Here is a 14,208-nt window from a genome sequence, read left to right on the forward strand (position 1 = left end):
CCGGCTTGTCTCTTTCCCCTCTTTCCCCTCTCCCGTGTCTGTCACCTCTCTTCACTCGGTGTCTACTTTTCCCCGCTTTCACTCGCCTCTCTCTTTTCCCTCTCATTCATCAACTCTCTCTCTTCACTCTCTCCTCCCTGTCCTGTCTCTTTTCCCTGGACACTCTCTTTTCCCCGGCTTGTCTCTTTCCCCTCTTTCCCCTCTCCTGTGTCTGTCACCTCTCTTCACTCGGTGTCTACTTTTCCCCGCTTTCACTCGCCTCTCTCTTTTCCCTCTCATTCATCAACTCTCTCTATCTTCACTCTCTCTTCCCTGTCCTGTGTCTTTTCCCTGGAATTTCTCTTTTCCCTCTTTTCCCCGGCTTGTCTCTTTCCCCTATTTCCCCTCTCCTGTGCCTGTCACCTCTCTTCATTCGGTGTGTAGATTTCCCACTTTCACTCGCCTCTCTCTTTTCCCTCTCATTCCTGAAATCTCTGTTTTCCCTTGCCTGTCGCTTTTCCCTCTTTTGCCTTTCCTCCATGAACTCTTCCCTCTTCACCCTCAGCAGTCACTTTCCCCTGCTTTCCCTCAAGTCCCTCTTTTCCACCTTTACCCTCGCTTGTCTCTTTTCCCTGTTTCCCCTCGCTTGTCTCTCTCACCTCTGTTCTCTCGGCGTTCTTTTCCCCCGCTTTCACTCTCCTTCCTCTATTCCCTCCCTTTCCTCCACTCTCTCTTTTCCCTCTCTCTTCACTGTCCTGTCTCTTTTCCCTGGACTCTCTCTTTCCCCCCCGCTTGTCTCTTTCCCCTCTTTCCCGTCTCCTGTGTCTTTCACCTCTCTTCACTCGGTGTCTACTTTTCCCTTCTTTCACTCGCCTCTCTCTTTTCCCTCTCATTCATCAACTCTGTATTTTCACTCTCTCTTCCCTGTCCTGTCTCTTTTCCCTGGAACTTCCCTTTTCCCTCTTTTCCTCTGTTTGACTCTTTCCCCTCTTTCCCCTCTCCTGTGTCTGTCACCTCACTTCATTCGGTGTGTAGATTTCCCACCTTCACTCGCCTCGCCTCTCTCTTTTCCCTCTCATTCATCAACTCTCTCTCTTCACTCTATCCTCCCAGTCCTGTCTCTTTTCCCTGGACACTCTCTTTTCCCCGGCTTGTCTCTTTCCCCTCTTTCCCCTCTCCTGTGTCTGTCACCTCTCTTCATTCGGTGTGTAGATTTCCCACTTTCACTCGCCTCTCTCTTTTCCCTCTCATTCATCAACTCTCTCTATCTTCACTCTCTCTTCCCTGTCCTGTGTCTTTTCCCTGGACACTCTCTTTTCCCTCATTTCCCCTGCTTGTCTCTTTCCCCTATTTCCCCTCTCCTGTGCCTGTCACCTCTCTTCATTCGGTGTGTAGATTTCCCACTTTCACTCGCCTCTCTCTTTTCCCTCTCATTCCTGAAATCTCTGTTTTCCCTTGCCTGTCGCTTTTCCCTCTTTTGCCTTTCCTCCATGAACTCTTCCCTCTTCACCCTCAGCAGTCACTTTCCCCTGCTTTCCCTCAAGTCCTTCTTTTCCACCTTTTCCCTCGCTTGTCTCTTTTCCCTGTTTCCCCTCGCCTGTCTCTCTCACCTCTGTTCTCTCGGCGTTCTTTTCCCCCACTTTCACTCTCCTTCCTCTATTCCCTCCCTTTCCTCCACTCTCTCTTTTCCCTCTCTCTTCACTGTCCTGTCTCTTTTCCCTGGACTCTCTCTTTCCCCCCCGCTTGTCTCTTTCCCCTCTTTCCCGTCTCCTGTGTCTTTCACCTCTCTTCACTCGGTGTCTACTTTTCCCTTCTTTCACTCGCCTCTCTCTTTTCCCTCTCCTTCATCAACTCTGTATTTTCACTCTCTCTTCCCAGTCATGTCTCTTTTCCCTGGAATTTCTCTTTTCCCTCTTTTCCTCTGTTTGACTCTATCCCCTCTTTCCCCTCTCCTGTGTCTGTCACCTCACTTCATTCGGTGTGTAGATTTCCCACCTTCACTCGCCTCGCCTCTCTCTTTTCCCTCTCATTCATCAACTCTCTCTCTTCACTCTCTCCTCCCTGTCCTGTCTCTTTTCCCTGGACACTCTCTTTTCCCCGGCTGGTCTCTTTCCCCTCTTTCCCCTCTCCTGCGTCTGTCACCTCTCTTCATTCGCTGTGTAGATTTCCCACTTTCACTCGCCTCTCTCTTTTCCCTCTCATTCATCAACTCTCTCTCTTCACTCTCTCCTCCCTGTCCTGTCTCTTTTCCCTGGACACTCTCTTTTCCCCGGACACTCTCTTTTCCCCGGCTTGTCTCTTTCCCCTCTTTCCCCTCTCCCGTGTCTGTCACCTCTCTTCACTCGGTGTCTACTTTTCCCCGCTTTCACTCGCCTCTCTCTTTTCCCTCTCATTCATCAACTCTCTCTCTTCACTCTCTCCTCCCTGTCCTGTCTCTTTTCCCTGGACACTCTCTTTTCCCCGGCTTGTCTCTTTCCCCTCTTTCCCCTCTCCCGTGTCTGTCACCTCTCTTCACTCGGTGTCTACTTTTCCCCGCTTTCACTCGCCTCTCTCTTTTCCCTCTCATTCATCAACTCTCTCTCTTCACTCTCTCCTCCCTGTCCTGTCTCTTTTCCCTGGACACTCTCTTTTCCCCGGCTTGTCTCTTTCCCCTCTTTCCCCTCTCCTGTGTCTGTCACCTCTCTTCACTCGGTGTCTACTTTTCCCCGCTTTCACTCGCCTCTCTCTTTTCCCTCTCATTCATCAACTCTCTCTATCTTCACTCTCTCTTCCCTGTCCTGTGTCTTTTCCCTGGAATTTCTCTTTTCCCTCTTTTCCCCGGCTTGTCTCTTTCCCCTATTTCCCCTCTCCTGTGCCTGTCACCTCTCTTCATTCGGTGTGTAGATTTCCCACTTTCACTCGCCTCTCTCTTTTCCCTCTCATTCCTGAAATCTCTGTTTTCCCTTGCCTGTCGCTTTTCCCTCTTTTGCCTTTCCTCCATGAACTCTTCCCTCTTCACCCTCAGCAGTCACTTTCCCCTGCTTTCCCTCAAGTCCTTCTTTTCCACCTTTTCCCTCGCTTGTCTCTTTTCCCTGTTTCCCCTCGCCTGTCTCTCTCACCTCTGTTCTCTCGGCGTTCTTTTCCCCCACTTTCACTCTCCTTCCTCTATTCCCTCCCTTTCCTCCACTCTCTCTTTTCCCTCTCTCTTCACTGTCCTGTCTCTTTTCCCTGGACTCTCTCTTTCCCCCCCGCTTGTCTCTTTCCCCTCTTTCCCGTCTCCTGTGTCTTTCACCTCTCTTCAATCGGTGTCTACTTTTCCCTTCTTTCACTCGCCTCTCTCTTTTCCCTCTCCTTCATCAACTCTGTATTTTCACTCTCTCTTCCCAGTCATGTCTCTTTTCCCTGGAATTTCTCTTTTCCCTCTTTTCCTCTGTTTGACTCTATCCCCTCTTTCCCCTCTCCTGTGTCTGTCACCTCACTTCATTCGGTGTGTAGATTTCCCACCTTCACTCGCCTCGCCTCTCTCTTTTCCCTCTCATTCATCAACTCTCTCTCTTCACTCTCTCCTCCCTGTCCTGTCTCTTTTCCCTGGACACTCTCTTTTCCCCGGCTGGTCTCTTTCCCCTCTTTCCCCTCTCCTGCGTCTGTCACCTCTCTTCATTCGCTGTGTAGATTTCCCACTTTCACTCGCCTCTCTCTTTTCCGTCTCATTCATCAACTCTCTCTCTTCACTCTCTCCTCCCTGTCCTGTCTCTTTTCCCTGGACACTCTCTTTTCCCCGGACACTCTCTTTTCCCCGGCTTGTCTCTTTCCCCTCTTTCCCCTCTCCCGTGTCTGTCACCTCTCTTCACTCGGTGTCTACTTTTCCCCGCTTTCACTCGCCTCTCTCTTTTCCCTCTCATTCATCAACTCTCTCTCTTCACTCTCTCCTCCCTGTCCTGTCTCTTTTCCCTGGACACTCTCTTTTCCCCGGCTTGTCTCTTTCCCCTCTTTCCCCTCTCCCGTGTCTGTCACCTCTCTTCACTCGGTGTCTACTTTTCCCCGCTTTCACTCGCCTCTCTCTTTTCCCTCTCATTCATCAACTCTCTCTCTTCACTCTCTCCTCCCTGTCCTGTCTCTTTTCCCTGGACACTCTCTTTTCCCCGGCTTGTCTCTTTCCCCTCTTTCCCCTCTCCTGTGTCTGTCACCTCTCTTCACTCGGTGTCTACTTTTCCCCGCTTTCACTCGCCTCTCTCTTTTCCCTCTCATTCATCAACTCTCTCTATCTTCACTCTCTCTTCCCTGTCCTGTGTCTTTTCCCTGGAATTTCTCTTTTCCCTCTTTTCCCCGGCTTGTCTCTTTCCCCTATTTCCCCTCTCCTGTGCCTGTCACCTCTCTTCATTCGGTGTGTAGATTTCCCACTTTCACTCGCCTCTCTCTTTTCCCTCTCATTCCTGAAATCTCTGTTTTCCCTTGCCTGTCGCTTTTCCCTCTTTTGCCTTTCCTCCATGAACTCTTCCCTCTTCACCCTCAGCAGTCACTTTCCCCTGCTTTCCCTCAAGTCCTTCTTTTCCACCTTTTCCCTCGCTTGTCTCTTTTCCCTGTTTCCCCTCGCCTGTCTCTCTCACCTCTGTTCTCTCGGCGTTCTTTTCCCCCACTTTCACTCTCCTTCCTCTATTCCCTCCCTTTCCTCCACTCTCTCTTTTCCCTCTCTCTTCACTGTCCTGTCTCTTTTCCCTGGACTCTCTCTTTCCCCCCCGCTTGTCTCTTTCCCCTCTTTCCCGTCTCCTGTGTCTTTCACCTCTCTTCAATCGGTGTCTACTTTTCCCTTCTTTCACTCGCCTCTCTCTTTTCCCTCTCCTTCATCAACTCTGTATTTTCACTCTCTCTTCCCAGTCATGTCTCTTTTCCCTGGAATTTCTCTTTTCCCTCTTTTCCTCTGTTTGACTCTATCCCCTCTTTCCCCTCTCCTGTGTCTGTCACCTCACTTCATTCGGTGTGTAGATTTCCCACCTTCACTCGCCTCGCCTCTCTCTTTTCCCTCTCATTCATCAACTCTCTCTCTTCACTCTCTCCTCCCTGTCCTGTCTCTTTTCCCTGGACACTCTCTTTTCCCCTGCTTGTCTCTTTCCCCTCTTTCCCCTCTCCTGCGTCTGTCACCTCTCTTCATTCGCTGTGTAGATTTCCCACTTTCACTCGCCTCTCTCTTTTCCCTCTCATTCATCAACTCTCTCTCTCTTCACTCTCTCCTCCCTGTCCTGTCTCTTTTCCCTGGACACTCTCTTTTCCCCGGACACTCTCTTTTCCCCGGCTTGTCTCTTTCCCCTCTTTCCCCTCTCCCGTGTCTGTCACCTCTCTTCACTCGGTGTCTACTTTTCCCCGCTTTCACTCGCCTCTCTCTTTTCCCTCTCATTCATCAACTCTCTCTCTTCACTCTCTCCTCCCTGTCCTGTCTCTTTTCCCTGGACACTCTCTTTTCCCCGGCTTGTCTCTTTCCCCTCTTTCCCCTCTCCTGTGTCTGTCACCTCTCTTCACTCGGTGTCTACTTTTCCCCGCTTTCACTCGCCTCTCTCTTTTCCCTCTCATTCATCAACTCTCTCTATCTTCACTCTCTCTTCCCTGTCCTGTGTCTTTTCCCTGGAATTTCTCTTTTCCCTCTTTTCCCCGGCTTGTCTCTTTCCCCTATTTCCCCTCTCCTGTGTCTGTCACCTCTCTTCATTCGGTGTGTAGATTTCCCACTTTCACTCGCCTCTCTCTTTTCCCTCTCATTCATCAACTCTCTCTATCTTCACTCTCTCTTCCCTGTCCTGTGTCTTTTCCCTGGACACTCTCTTTTCCCTCATTTCCCCTGCTTGTCTCTTTCCCCTATTTCCCCTCTCCTGTGCCTGTCACCTCTCTTCATTCGGTGTGTAGATTTCCCACTTTCACTCGCCTCTCTCTTTTCCCTCTCATTCATCAACTCTCCCTTTTCACTCTCTCTTCCCTGTCCTGTCTCTTTTCCCTGGAATTTCTCTTTTCCCTCTTTTCCCCGGCTTGTCTCTTTCCCCTCTTTCCCCTCTCCTGTGTCTGTCACCTCACTTCATTCGGTGTGTAATTTTCCCACTTTCACTCGCCTCTCTCTTTTCCCTCTCATTCATCAACTCTCTCTCTTCACTCTCTCCTCCCTGTCCTGTCTCTTTTCCCTGGACACTCTCTTTTCCCCGGACACTCTCTTTTCCCCGGCTTGTCTCTTTCCCCTCTTTCCCCTCTCCTGTGTCTGTCACCTCTCTTCACTCGGTGTCTAATTTCCCCACTTTCACTCGCCTCTCTCTTTTCCCTCTCATTCCTGAAATCTCTGTTTTCCCTTGCCTGTCGCTTTTCCCTCTTTTGCCTTTTCTCCATGAACTCTTCCCTCTTTACCCTCAGCAGTCACTTTCCCCTGCTTTCCCTGAACTCCCTCTTTTCCACCTTTTCCCTCGCTTGTCTCTTTTCCCTGTTTCCCCTCGCCTGTCTCTCTCACCTCTGTTCTCTCAGCGTTCTTTTCCCCCGCTTTCACTCGCCTTCCTCTATTCCCCCCCTTTCCTCCACTCTCTCTTTTCCCTCTCTCTTCACTGTCCTGTGTCTTTTCCCTGGACTCTCTCTTTTCCCCCACTTGTCTCTTTCCCCTCTTTCCCCTCTCCTGTGTCTGTCACCTCTCTTCACTCGGTGTCTACTTTTCCCCACTTTCACTCGCCTCTCTCTTTTCCCTCTCATTCATCAACTCTCTCTCTCTTCACTCTCTCTTCCCTGTCCTGTCTCTTGTCCCTGGACACTCTATTTTTGACACTCTCTTTCCCCCTGCTTGTCTCTTTCCCCTATTTCCCCTCTCCTGTGCCTGTCACCTCTCTTCATTTGGTGTGTAGATTTCCCACTACCACTCGCCTCTCTCTTTTCCCTCTCATTCATCAACTCTCTCTCTTCACTCTCTCTTCCCTGTCCTGTCTCTTTCCCCTGGACACTCTCTTTTCCCTCTTTTCCCCTGCTTGTCTCTTTCCCCTCTTTCCCCTCTCCTGTGTCGGTCACCTCTCTTCATTCGGTGTGTAAATGTCCCACTTTCTCTCGCCTCTCTCTTTCCCCTCTCATTCATCAACTCTCTCTTTTCACTCTCTCTTCCCAGTCATGTCTCTTTTCCCTGGACACTCTCTTTTCCCTCTTTTCCCCTGCTTGTCTCTTTCCCCTATTTCCCCTCTCCTGTGTCTGTCACCTCTCTTCACTCGGTGTCTACTTTCCCCCGCTTTCACTCGCCTCTCTCTTTTCCCTCTCATTCATCAACTCTCCCTATCTTCACTCTCTCTTCCCTGTCCTGTGTCTTTTCCCTGGACACTCTCTTTTCCCTCATTTCCCCTGCTTGTCTCTTTCCCCTATTTCCCCTCTCCTGTGCCTGTCACCTCTCCTCATTCGGTGTGTAGATTTCCCACTTTCACTCGCCTCTCTCTTTTCCCTCTCATTCATCAACTCTCCCTTTTCACTCTCTCTTCCCTGTCCTGTCTCTTTTCCCTGGAATTTCTCTTTTCCCTCTTTGCCCCTGCTTGTCTCTTTCCCCTCTTTCCCCTCTCCCGTGTCTGTCAGCTCACTTCATTCGGTGTGTAGATTTCCCACTTTCACTCGCCTCTCTCTTTCCCCTCTCATTCATCAGCTCTCCCTTTTCACTCTCTCTTCCCTGTCCTGTCTCTTTTCCCTGGAACTTCCCTTTTCCCTCTTTTCCTCTGTTTGTGTCTTTCCCCTCTTTCCCCTCTCCTGTGCCTGTCACCTCTCTTCATTCGGTGTGTAGATTTCCCACTTCCACTCGCCTCTCTCTTTTCCCTCTCATTCATCAACTCTCTCTCTTCACTCTCTCTTCCCTGTCCTGTCTCTTTTCCCTGGACACTCTATTTTCCCTCTTTTCCCCGGCTTGTCTCTTTCCCCTATTTCCCCTCTCCTGTGCCTGTCACCTCTCTTCACTCGCTGTGTAAATGTCCAACTTTCTCTCGCCTCTCTCTTTCCCCTCTCATTCATCAACTCTCTCTTTTCACTCTCTCTTCCCAGTCAAGTCTCTTTTCTCTGGACACTCTCTTTTCCCCGGACACTCTCTTTTCCCCGCCTTGTCTCTTTGCCCTCTTTCACCTCTCCTGTGCCTGTCACCTCTCTTAACTCGGTGTCTACTTTTCCCTGCTTTCACTCGCCTCTCTCTTTCCCCTCTCATTCATCAACTCTGTCTTTTCACTCTCTCTTCCCAGTCATGTCTCTTTTCCCTGGAATTTCTCTTTTCCCTCTTTTCATCTGTTTGTCTCTTTCCCCTCTTTCCCCTCTCCTGTGTCGGTCACCTCTCTTCATTCGGTGTGTAGATTTCCCACTTTCACTCGCCTCTCTCTTTTCCGTCTCATTCATCAACTCTCTCTCTTCACTCTCTCCTCCCTGTCCAGTCTCTTTTCCAAGAACACTCTCTTTTCCCCTGCTTGTCTCTTTCCCCTATTTCCCCTCTCCTGTGCCTGTCACCTCTCTTCATTCGGTGTGTAGATTTCCCACTTTCTCTCGCCTCTCTCTTTTACCTCTCATTCATCAACTCTCTCTTTTCACTCTCTCTTCCCAGTCATGTATCTTTTCTCTGGACACTCTCTTTTCCCCGGACACTCTCTTTTCCCCGGCTTGTCTCTTTCCCCTCTTTCCCCTCTCCTGTGTCGTCACCTCACTTCACTCGGTGTGTAGATTTCCCACTTTCACTCGCCTCTCTCTTTTCCGTCTCATTCATCAACTCTCTCTCTTCACTCTCTCCTCCCTGTCCTGTCTCTTTTCCCTGGACACTCTCTTTTCCCCGGCTTGTCTCTTTCCCCTCTTTCCCCTCTCCTGTGTCTGTCACCTCTCTTCACTCGGTGTCTACTTTTCCCCGCTTTCACTCGCCTCTGTCTTTTCCCTCTCATTCATCAACTCTCTCTATCTTCACTCTCTCATCCCTGTCCTGTGTCTTTTCCCTGGACACTCTCTTTTCCCTCTTTTCCCCGGCTTGTCTCTTTCCCCTATTTCCCCTCTCCTGTGCCTGTCACCTCTCTTCATTCGGTGTGTAGATTTCCCACTTTCACTCGCCTCTCTTTTTTCCCTCTCATTCCTGAAATCTCTGTTTTCCCTTGCCTGTCGCTTTTCCCTCTTTTGCCTTTTCTCCATGAACTCTTCCCTCTTTACCCTCAGCAGTCACTTTCCCCTGCTTTCCCTGAACTCCCTCTTTTCCACCTTTTCCCTCGCTTGTCTCTTTTCCCTGTTTCCCCTCGCCTGTCTCTCTCACCTCTGTTCTCTCGGCGTTCTTTTCCCCGCTTTCACTCGCCTTCCTCTATTCCCTCCCTTTCCTCCACTCTCTCTCTTCCCTCTCTCTTCACTGTCCTGTCTCTTTTCCCTGGACTCTCTCTTTTCCCCCACTTGTCTCTTTCCCCTCTTTCCCCTCTCCTGTGTCTGTCAGCTCACTTCATTCGGTGTGTAGATTTCCCACTTTCTCTCGCCTCTCTCTTTTCCCTCTCATTCATCAGCTCTCCCTTTTCACTCTCTCTTCACTGTCCTGTCTCTTTTCCCTGGAACTTCTCTTTTCCCTCTTTTCCTCTGTTTGTCTCTTTCCCCTATTTCCCCTCTCCTGTGCCTGTCACCTCTCTTCACTCGCTGTGTAAATGTCCAACTTTCTCTGGCCTCTCTCTTTCCCCTCTCATTCATCAACTCTCTCTTTTCACTCTCTCTTCCCAGTCATGTCTCTTTTCTCTGGACACTCTCTTTTCCCCGGACACTCTCTTTTCCCCGGCTTGTCTCTTTCCCCTCTTTCCCCTCTCCTGTGCCTGTCACCTCTCTTCACTCGGTGTCTACTTTTCCCTGCTTTCACTCGCCTCTCTCTTTCCCCTCTCATTCATCAACTCTGTCTTTTCACTCTCTCTTCCCAGTCATGTCTCTTTTCCCTGGAATTTCTCTTTTCCCTCTTTTCCCCGGCTTGTCTCTTTCCCCTCTTTCCCCTCTCCCGTGTCTGTCAGCTCACTTCATTCGGTGTGTAGATTTCCCACTTTCACTCGCCTCTCTCTTTCCCCTCTCATTCATCAACTCTCTCTCTTCACTGTCTCCTCCCTGTCCTGTCTCTTTTCCCTGGACACTCTCTTTTCCTCTGTTTGTCTCTTTCCCCTCTTTCCCCACTCCTGTGTATGTCACCTCTCTTCACTCGGTGTCTACTTTTCCCCGCTTTCACTCGCCTCTCTCTTTTCCCTCTCATTCATCAACTCTCTCTATCTTCACTCTCTCTTCCCTGTCCTGTGTCTTTTCCCTGGACACTCTCTTTTCCCTCATTTCCCCTGCTTGTCTCTTTCCCCTCTTTCCCCTCTCCTGTGCCTGTCACCTCTCTTCATTCGGTGTGTAGATTTCCCACTTTCACTCGCCTCTCTCTTTTCCCTCTCATTCATCAACTCTCCCTTTTCACTCTCTCTTCCCTGTCCTGTCTCTTTTCCCTGGAATTTCTCTTTTCCCTCTTTTCCTCTGTTTGTCTCTTTCCCCTCTTTCCCCTCTCCTGTGTCGGTCACCTCTCTTCACTCGGTGTCTACTTTTCCCCGCTTTCACTCGCCTCTCTCTTTTCCCTCTCATTCATCAACTCTCTCTATCTTCACTCTCTCTTCCCTGTCCTGTCTCTTTTCCCTGGAATTTCTCTTTTCCCTCTTTTCCTCTGTTTGTCTCTTTCCCCTCTTTCCCCTCTCCTGTGTCGGTCACCTCTCTTCATTGGGTGTGTAGATTTCCCCCTTCCACTCGCCTCTCTCTTTTCCCTCTCATTCATCAACTCTCTCTCTTCACTCTCTCTTCCCTGTCCTGTCTCTTGTCCCTGGACACTCTCTTTTCCCTCTTTTCCCCTTCTTGTCTCTTTCCCCTCTTTCCCCTCTCCTGTGTCGGTCACCTCTCTTCATTCGGTGTGTAAATTTCCCACTTCCTCTCGCCTCTCTCTTTCCCGTCTCATTCATCAACTCTCTCTTTTCACTCTCTCTTCCCAGTCATGTCTCTTTTCTCTGGACACTCTCTTTTCCCCGGACACTCTCTTTTCCCCGGCTTCTCTCTTTCCCCTCTTTCCCCTCTCCTGTGTCTGTCACCTCTCTTCACTCGGTGTGTAGATTTCCCACTTTCACTCGCCTCTCTCTTTCCCCTCTCATTCATCAACTCTGTCTTTTCACTCTCTCTTCCCAGTCATGTCTCTTTTCCCTGGAATTTCTCTTTTCCCTCTTTTCCTCTGTTTGTCTCTTTCCCCTCTTTCCCCTCTCCTGTGTCGGTCACCTCTCTTCACTCGGTGTCTACTTTTCCCTGCTTTCACTCGCCTCTCTCTTTCCCCTCTCATTCATCAACTCTCTCTCTTCACTCTCTCCTCCCTGTCCTGTCTCTTTTCCCTGGACACTCTCTTTTCCCCGGACACTCTCTTTTCCCCAGCTTGTCTCTTTCCCCTCTTTCCCCTCTCCTGTGTCTGTCACCTCTCCTCACTCGGTGTCTACTTTTCCCCGCTTTCACTCGCCTCTCTCTTTTCCCTCTCATTCATCAACTCTCTCTCTTCACTCTCTCTTCCCTGTCCTGTCTCTTTTCCCTGGACACTCTATTTTCCCTCATTTCCCCGGCTTGTCTCTTTCCCCTATTTCCCCTCTCCTGTGCCTGTCACCTCTCTTCATTCGGTGTGTAGATTTCCCACTTCCACTCGCCTCTCTCTTTTCCCTCTCATTCATCAACTCTCCCTTTTCACTCTCTCTTCCCTGTCCTGTCTCTTTTCCCTGGAATTTCTCTTTTCCCTCTTTTCCTCTGTTTGTCTCTTTCCCCTCTTTCCCCTCTCCTGTGTCGGTCACCTCTCTTCATTCGGTGTTTAGATTTCCCACTTCCACTCGCCTCTCTCTTTTCCCTCTCATTCATCAACTCTCTCTCTTCACTCTCTCTTCCCTGTCCTGTCTCTTGTCCCTGGACACTATCTTTTCCCACTTTTCCCCTGCTTGTCTCTTTCCCCTCTTTCCCCTCTCCTGTGTCGGTCACCTCTCTTCATTCGGTGTGTAAATTTCCCACTTCCTCTCGCCTCTCTCTTTCCCCTCTCATTCATCAACTCTCTCTTTTCGCTCTCTCTTCCCAGTCATGTCTCTTTTCTCTGGACACTCTCTTTCCCCCGGACACTCTCTTTTCCCCGGCTTGTCTCTTTGCCCTCTATCCCCTCTCCTGTGTCTGTCACCTCTCTTCACTCGGTGTCTACTTTTCCCTGCTTTCACTCGCCTCTCTCTTTCCCCTCTCATTCATCAACTCTGTCTTTTCACTCTCTCTTCCCAGTCATGTCTCTTTTCCCTGGAATTTCTCTTTTCCCTCTTTTCCCCGGCTTGTCTCTTTCCCCTCTTTCCCCTCTCCCGTGTCTGTCAGCTCACTTCATTCGGTGTGTAGATTTCCCACTTTCACTCGCCTCTCTCTTTCCCCTCTCATTCATCAACTCTCTCTCTTCACTCTCTCCTCCCTGTCCTGTCTCTTTTCCCTGGACACTCTCTTTTCCCCGGCTTGTCTCTTTCCCCTCTTTCCCCTCTCCTGTGTCTGTCACCTCTCTTCACTCGGTGTCTACTTTCCCCCGCTTTCACTCGCCTCTCTCTTTTCCCTCTCATTCATCAACTCTCTCTATCTTCACTCTCTCTTCCCTGTCCTGTGTCTTTTCCCTGGAATTTCTCTTTTCCCTCTTTTCCCCGGCTTGTCTCTTTCCCCTATTTCCCCTCTCCTGTGCCTGTCACCTCTCTTCATTCGGTGTGTAGATTTCCCACTTTCACTCGCCTCTCTCTTTTCCCTCTCATTCCTGAAATCTCTGTTTTCCCTTGCCTGTCGCTTTTCCCTCTTTTGCCTTTCCTCCATGAACTCTTCCCTCTTCACCCTCAGCAGTCACTTTCCCCTGCTTTCCCTCAAGTCCCTCTTTTCCACCTTTACCCTCGCTTGTCTCTTTTCCCTGTTTCCCCTCGCTTGTCTCTCTCACCTCTGTTCTCTCGGCGTTCTTTTCCCCCGCTTTCACTCTCCTTCCTCTATTCCCTCCCTTTCCTCCACTCTCTCTTTTCCCTCTCTCTTCACTGTCCTGTCTCTTTTCCCTGGACTCTCTCTTTCCCCCCCGCTTGTCTCTTTCCCCTCTTTCCCGTCTCCTGTGTCTTTCACCTCTCTTCACTCGGTGTCTACTTTTCCCTTCTTTCACTCGCCTCTCTCTTTTCCCTCTCATTCATCAACTCTGTATTTTCACTCTCTCTTCCCTGTCCTGTCTCTTTTCCCTGGAACTTCCCTTTTCCCTCTTTTCCTCTGTTTGACTCTTTCCCCTCTTTCCCCTCTCCTGTGTCTGTCACCTCACTTCATTCGGTGTGTAGATTTCCCACCTTCACTCGCCTCGCCTCTCTCTTTTCCCTCTCATTCATCAACTCTCTCTCTTCACTCTATCCTCCCTGTCCTGTCTCTTTTCCCTGGACACTCTCTTTTCCCCGGCTTGTCTCTTTCCCCTCTTTCCCCTCTCCTGTGTCTGTCACCTCTCTTCATTCGGTGTGTAGATTTCCCACTTTCACTCGCCTCTCTCTTTTCCCTCTCATTCATCAACTCTCTCTATCTTCACTCTCTCTTCCCTGTCCTGTGTCTTTTCCCTGGACACTCTCTTTTCCCTCATTTCCCCTGCTTGTCTCTTTCCCCTATTTCCCCTCTCCTGTGCCTGTCACCTCTCTTCATTCGGTGTGTAGATTTCCCACTTTCACTCGCCTCTCTCTTTTCCCTCTCATTCATCAACTCTCCCTTTTCACTCTCTCTTCCCTGTCCTGTCTCTTTTCCCTGGAATTTCTCTTTTCCCTCTTTTCCCCGGCTTGTCTCTTTCCCCTCTTTCCCCTCTCCTGTGTCTGTCACCTCACTTCATTCGGTGTGTAATTTTCCCACTTTCACTCGCCTCTCTCTTTTCCCTCTCATTCATCCACTCTCTCTCTTCACTCTCTCTTCCCAGTCATGTCTCTTTTCCCTGGAATTTCTCTTTTCCCTCTTTTCCCCGGCTTGTCTCTTTCCCCTCTTTCCCCTCTCCTGTGTCTGTCACCTCACTTCATTCGGTGTGTAGATTTCCCACTTTCACTCGCCTCTCTCTTTTCCGTCTCATTCATCAACTCTCTCTCTTCACTCTCTCCTCCCTGTCCTGTCTCTTTTCCCTGGACACTCTCTTTTCCCCGGCTTGTCTCTTTCCCCTCTTTCCCCTCTCATGTGTCTGTCACCTCTCTTCACTCGGTGTCTACTTTTCCCCGCTTTCACTCGCCTCTCTCTTTT

The sequence above is a fragment of the Haliaeetus albicilla genome, chromosome W (genome assembly GCF_947461875.1).
Source record: "Haliaeetus albicilla chromosome W, bHalAlb1.1, whole genome shotgun sequence".
Lineage (NCBI taxonomy): Eukaryota > Metazoa > Chordata > Aves > Accipitriformes > Accipitridae > Haliaeetus > Haliaeetus albicilla.